At 36.2% G+C, this 7,518-nt stretch overlaps 1 pseudogene; it reads right to left on the reverse strand.

Annotated features, from left to right (window-relative positions):
* Positions 1-5,260: 5,260 nt before the first annotated feature.
* Positions 5,261-5,634, reverse strand: LOC102434386 (annotated as a pseudogene).
* Positions 5,635-7,518: the final 1,884 nt, after the last annotated feature.

Genomic DNA, 7,518 nt, shown 5'->3' on the forward strand with positions numbered 1-7,518 from the left:
CCTGCAACATTTATCACCTTCTTATACACTATGCAGTTTACTTCACATCTTTATTATATTGTTTATCTTTTGAAAGGCTAAATATATAAGTGGAAAATGATAAGACCACATATTAAAATAGAAGTCTGAGTGACAGCATATAACAGCCTCTTTAAAAAACCAACCCTCTTATTTATAATAAACTACACAGAAAGCCAAACTGTTGTAATAAGACATGTAGGAAGTCAGATTGCTCTCTCTAGTAACCGCTATTTCCAGAAAGCCATACAACTGCTCTAAATTGCTCCCAAATGGTCAAGACTTAATTAGTAATTGACAGTTTCTCTTATTTTTGTCCCTGTTTCCAACTTAGCACCAACTAGAGAAAGCCAGATATGCAGCCCTAACCAATTATGCAGGATGTTCCACTTCCAGTTAGCCTGTCTACAGCTTCCACATGCCAACAGCCTCAAATAAGGTCATACATGAAGCCTTCCCATTTTTTCCCAATAAAGCTTCCCCACTCCTCTGCTTGCCTTTCAGTCTGTAAAAACACAACTGGCAATGGATGGCTTTATTATGAGCAAACTCTAAATAGCATTTGATGTTATCATTTTATTGATCTTTATTTATTTCCACAGTACCTTCACCCCAAACCTCCATATTTTCTGAATGTGCTAATTAATTTTATCTGTCAACTTGGCTGGACCTTATTGTCCAGCTATTTCTGTAAGGGTGTTTTTTAATGAGATTAAAATTTAAATTGGGGGACCTTGAGTAAAATAGATTGTCTTCCATAACGTGGGTGGGCCTCTTTAAATCAGTTGAAGGCTTTAATAGAACAGAGATTGGTCTTCCCCCAAGCAAGAAGGAATTCTGCCAATAGACTACCTTCAGACTTGAGCTGTAACATTTACTCTTCTCAGCATCTCTAGCTTGCCAAACCACTCTGCTCACTTTGGACTTGCCAGCCTCCACAAGCACATGAGTAATTCCTTAAAATAAATCTCTTGCTTCTACTTATATGCATTATATTGGTCTGATTATCTGAAGAACCTTGATTAATATACTGAACAAATCACTCTACACATGCCATTATGGAATGTAGGCTTTGGATCAGTTTTGTTTACTGATGTATTTCAAGTGCCAAAAATTATGCCTGACATGTTAGGCAGACAATATAGAATTGTTAATTAAATGAGTAACACTCTTCTAGACTATATAGTGTGTTAGATTTGCATCTGTCTGAAATGTTGCATGATAAGACAGGGAAGGAAAGAGAGAGCATGCACGCAAAAAAGATATTATACCAGATAATTCTGAAACTCTGAACATCAAGGTCTTATAAGTCTAAAAAATAATCGAGTGAAAGCTACTGAATATTGCCTAGGTTTTCCACTGCTCTCTGTTAAACTACAAATAAGATAGAAAGGAAACCACCATCATACTCCTTATTACTGGAATTTCATGAACACATTTTATTGCATTTATATTTCATATCATCCAGGTGCTAAGTGCAGTTTAAGCATACTCTACCTTTTCATAAATTATACAGTAAATCATCATTTGGTAATGGGCACTTTATTTCCCTGCTGATTTCTTTAAGTGCTCCACTCTGCGGTCTCAGTCATGGCCATATGCTTTTCTTTCCTTTCACATATTTGAATATAGAGCCATACTGATAATTCCAAGATTTTTTTCACCATTTTTATGAACATTGGGTTATTCAAAATTGTTCCTTCAGATCAAGACCAGAATGAAAATTCTTCAAAAAACCAACATGTAGCAAACTCTGTTTTTCTTTTATCATTCCTGCTAAAATTTATTTGAAAAAGATTTTCCTGGAAAAGATAAAATTATGACAACTTCTGAATCAAAAATGTCTTGGAAAGTAGAAACATGGCTCAAGAAAATGTGTTTCAATTTTTAAAAACTTTGACACATTAAAATATGTGTTATTTTTTGTTTGTTTGCTTTCTACTTTACTCTCTAGATTTTATTTGGGTGTAGGTATACTTGGAGTCAGATATGTTGAAAAATAAATAACATTTCAAAAAACATATCAGTTAACTACTATTGACTAATAAACTATTTTTTCCCTTCATCTTCCTCAGAAATAATCATCACAATTAGTTCATTTGTGTTGTGACAACCAAACCCTAAGGCTATCTTGGGCTACTGTCTGGGCAAATGTTTATCCATGCTGCTAATTCCACAAACTGTTCTCTGGCCTATTCCCAGCTGTTCAATTTCCCTTGCCTTAAATTTTAGTTTTCATTTCTCAAAGGTTCCTAATATTTTTTTCAAACAGGTTTTTCATGGAAAATGTTTTCCATCTTAAAATTTTGTTAATTCTCAAATAATCTCATTTGGCCATAATTTCTAGTTGCTGCAGGTCATTACGGCTTGACCTGTGGAAAATAGGATTGAGGACTTATTATACCTAATCCTTTCTGTATTTTTGTAAATGTGATTTTCCTCCCTGTATTTCCTTTTAAATTATTTCTAACATTGAGTGGGAAATTAAAATAATTGTTATGAGTAATTTATAAGAATTGTTTGTCTTTGGTCTTAGAGATCCAGGGTATAAGAATGGTTCTTAAGCAACCAGCAGAGAATAAGGAAAAGGTAGCTTAATTAGAAAAGTTCACACTTCCACAAGGGATTTATTAATTTGCCCAAAGGCTTGAGCAAATATCTATAATAGTTGCTAATCAGCATGCTTACCTTTATAGCAAAACATTGTAAAATGAAATGAAAATGTGTTTTCAATAAATTGTAATGCATATTATTGTCCAAAAAACTAATATTAAAGTAATCATTTTTAAGTATATAGGTAGATTTTTAATGTTTTACAAATAAAAGACTTTTGATTATTGGGCAAATTACTTAAATGTAGAATAATTTATTTGAAATTTCCAGGATAAAGAGGTCTTTCATTAAAGCATACATTTTAAGAAACTCTTTAAACTTCAAACAATTCTTCCCCTGACTTTATGGAAATATTTCAAAAATATAAAATGCAATGTTTTGTCTCCTTAACAAAACTATTTGTATACCTTTTTTTTTCCTTTCTGCCTAACTGAATTCTTATATCATTTTGAGTATTCTTTGACAAAACACGAAAATCTGTGTCATCAAGAAATAATAAAATGCTTTTGTTATCAGATAACCTGCCATGTTTAAGAGGGCTTTCCCCTCCTTGGCTCTTGCCACACTCATGAGAAAGAATTCAGAAAAGTGATTGAATGCAGTGTTGAAGAAAAGCAAGCAAATTTATTAAGGAAGCAAAGCAAGCAAATTTATTAAAAACACACTTAGCATAAAGCCCAACGCTCCCCTGCTGGATAGACTAGATTTCAAGGGTCACCTTTTTACATTGTTGTGGCTTTTCTCAAAATTTATGAGCACATCTGGTGATTTTATTTTGGCAGATCTTAAGACTGATCACTTCTTTGTTCTGTGGTGAGATAACCTCCCCCTTTTCCCCTTTCCCATTCTCCTGCCCTAGCGGTTATCTACCCTGCCTCACATTCCCCCTTCAAGTGATACCATCAAAATGACTTGAGGTGTTTTGTTATTTGTCCCCCAGACTTCATCTTTCCTTGGATTTAGCTGGCACAAGTGGCATTAATTAGGTCTTTGTTCTCTATTTTCCCAGGTCAGGGTGATTTAAACTATGTATTCTCTGATTGCAGAGGAGAGGTTTAAACTATTTGCTCTCAAGTGTCCTTGGTATGAAAAGATAAGATCTTGCAATTCACAAGTTGTCTGAAAACTGCCCAAATTGTCTTGTCTCAGTTTCCCCATTCTACTTGCCCAGAAATTTTCCTAGCTTCTTTCTATCTTGCCACATTTTGAACTGCTTGGCTATACTTTGATAGAACTAATTAGGCTTCTAATTCAGTGTTAGTCTACTAGCAAATCTCTATATGTAACATCTTCTGATCCCATTAATACCTCTGAAGGTCCAGATTTTCTTGATGCATCAAATCAACATGAAGATTTTAAAACTCCATGTTCATGTATCCCATTATCACAAGTAGTAAGTTCATGTGGGTTAGTTAATTTTTAATACTTTTTCTAAACCTGCAAGCAAATTTTCTTCTTTAGCCTGCTTTAGGAACAATGGTTACAATTGCTATCATTTCCTAGGATGTGGGTTGGGAATTAGGATGTTTTTATGTGATATATATTTCTATTTCTCACCACTAACCTGAAAAGAGACCATCAGTGGGATTTTAGAACAAATGTCTTCCTTCTGAAATAGGAAGGAAGGATAAAATTGGAATTTTATCTTCCCCTAACTTTCCATTTCCCAGAAGTATTATTATATGCAGAGGGAAAAACAAATGTTTCTTTTTTAGCTCTCTTTAATTATATTAGGCAATATCCTCAGTATCTTCTTATCTTAAAGCTGTGAGATGTTGTGTCACTTGTCACGTATATCTTGTGATAATTCTTTGTATTCTATTTCTGTTGAGAGTTTCACTTTGGCTCCTCTTTGCTTGTGGATGCTGCCACAGCTTCTTTGTTAAATGTTGTCAACCCTCATGGTTATTCTCAACAGGACCTCCATCAGGGAAGCTACAGGCATGAGATTATGCCATGTAGTATTAGCCTCAGGTTTCATATGGCACCAGATGTCTACTTGTTCTTTACAAGAGATGGAACATCATGGTCTGATTATCCCCTTAGCCCTGTGCTTTTCTTTTGAAAGATGCACTTTTATGTTATAAGAATTATGGTCTAAACAATTCAGTAAGTCTTTAGTTTAAAATATAAGTAGGTTAGAACATGAGCATTAGGGAAATATTCATGTATGTCAAAGTTCTTACCTTTTTTAAGAGTGTTAATTTTGCACAGCTTGTTTATTAGACCTAGCTGGTTTGCCTCAGTAGTTATAGCATTGGCCCATGGACTGAAGGGTTGATTCCGGTCAAGGGCAAACACCTCAGTTGCAGGCTTGACCCCTCGTCCAGTTGAGGTGTCTCATATCCATATTTCTCTCTCTCTGTTTCTCCACCTCCCTTCCACTCTGTCTAAAAATCAATGGAAAAAAAAATATGCTTGGATGAGGATTAAAAAAAGTAAACAAACACACAAACAATAACAAAAACCCCACAAAACTAGTTTGTTAGAAGTCTAAAGTTAAACTAGATTAAATAACTATAGATTATAGTGTAAAGTTAACTTATCTGACCACTGTGCCCACTGTATAATTGTGCATACTTTTTTATTTATTTAATAAAGGTTTATTTTTCAAAATATATAGCTGGTGAGATCTGTTGTTCATGCATCTTCTCCAGCAGCTGGGGAGTCCCCACCTTTGGTGTTTCTGGTGTAAATCACTTGAGCTCTGTGCTTTGAGACTAGTTTAATAAGCTCCTGAAGGGCTGCCCTGACCAAGGAGCCTCGAATCTTCAGCCTCTAGGAGACCACAGCTGGGGTTATAAACTTGTCCTTGGGAACTTCCTTACAGAGCTTGTCATATGTGGCTTTTTCAAACAAGACCAGATTATTGAGCTTGTCCCGAACTTTGCCTTTGGACCACTTCTTCTTTTTGACCTTTATCCCTGACTTGTTCACAGGGTCTTTGTCATTCTTGGCCGACTTTCCAGCATCTTTCTTCTTCTTGTTGTCCTTGGGCAGCATCGCAGGACTTAGAGAGCAGGGATGCGCTGCTGCCTGGCCAAGATGTCAGCCCAAGAGCAATTGTGTATACTTTTAAACATATATGCTTTAATGCAATTTCTTGCTCATATATTTATATTCATAAGATTGTTAATTCTCTGATAAAGTCTATATTGGACATATTTTATAATTCAGAATTTTGCCATAGAGTATATTATTAATATAAGGTTTTTAGATAAATTGACTAATTTTCCTTTGTATATTTAAAATATGAGATGTTAGTGTTAAAAGGATCAAATTAGAGAATTATATTGAATAAAAATATGTATTATATATTGTTGGGTTATATGTGTTACTGTTGGTGATAATTGTTGAGTGAGACTTATTCTCTCATAGAGCTTGCATTAAATGAAGGACAAGACAAGCTAATACATAATCAAATAAATAATATGTAATTTCAGGTGCAGATTCATTTTTTTTCTTTTTTTAAAAGATATTTATTGTTGAAAGTATTACATATGCTTTCTTTATCCCCCCATTGACCCCTTCTAGGCCACTACCCAACTCCCCCGCCCAGACTTTTTGGAGCCTACATCTTTTTCTTAAACATATGACCATATCTCCAGTAATCTACTGGTCATCTCTATTGGAATATCTCATAGGTAGACCAAACCCAGCATACACAAAAGTTAACCATTTGTTTTTGCTTTTCTTGTAAAAAAATTGTTTTATCTATAATATTGCACTCCATAATTATACTTTTAAAAAATGTTTAAATAAAGATAATTCTCCATAATTATCTTTTTTCTTAATTACTAAATGCTGTCAATGCTATAGCCTAAACTAGAGGCCCGGTGCATGAAATTCATGCATGCGGGTTGGGGTGTGGTCCCTCATCCCAGCCTGCACCCTCTTCAATCTGGGAACCCCTTGGGGGATGTCCGACTGCTGGGTTAACCCCAATCCCACAGATCAGGCCTAAACCGGCAGTCAGACATCCCTCTCGCAATCCGGGACCGCTAGCTCCTAACCCCTCACCTTCCTGCCTGATCATCCTTAACCTCCTCTGCCTGCTGGCCTGATGCCCCTAACTGCTCCCCTGTCAGCCTGATTGTTCCTAACCGCCCCTGCCTGCAGCCCTATCACCCCCTAACTGCTCTCCTGCCAGCCTGATCACCCCCAATTGCCCCCCTGCCAGCCTGATCACCCTCAACTGCCCCCCCCACCTGCTGGCCTGATTGCCCCTTAACTGCTTGCTCCCCCACACTGACCTGATCTCACCCCTAACTGCTTGCTCCCGCACAGGCCTGATTTCCCCTAACTGCTTGCTCTCCTTCAGGCCTGATTGCTCCTAACCCCCTCTGTCTAGGCCCCTGCCACCATGGCTTTGTCAGGAAGGAAGTCAGATGTTGGGAAGATGTCTGGTTGACCTGGTCTAATTAGCATATTACCCTTTTATTAGTATAGATAATATTTGAATCTAGTATACCCTTATTTATGGCCTTCAATATGCCTACCAACATCATTGCAATACCCTAAAAACTGGACTCTCAAATTTCTCTCTTTTTTTTCTCCCATCTGTTTTTTTTTTTTTTAGTTTAAAGCTAGCATTTTATTAGCTCTTTATTAAACTGTTAGAATTAAAAGAACCTGACATAAGAAAAAAATAAACAACCTTCATAAATAGATGCTGAAAGGCAATCCCTTCCTAAGGCAAGCAATAATGTAATAAAATATAAAGAAGCTGGCCTGTCTGTACTACACTTGCCCAGTTAGCTTTCTCCATGCCCAGCCTCACAAACTCTTCGTCCTTTCAGTAAACATCATCCTGTTCTAATGCAAAGTTAATCATGCGAGATGCCTTGGCCTATCCAGGGATATTGGAAATGTTTTGTTTTTTTGTTT

Source organism: Myotis lucifugus, unplaced genomic scaffold (genome assembly GCF_000147115.1).
Source record: "Myotis lucifugus unplaced genomic scaffold, Myoluc2.0 scaffold_1480, whole genome shotgun sequence".
NCBI lineage: Eukaryota > Metazoa > Chordata > Mammalia > Chiroptera > Vespertilionidae > Myotis > Myotis lucifugus.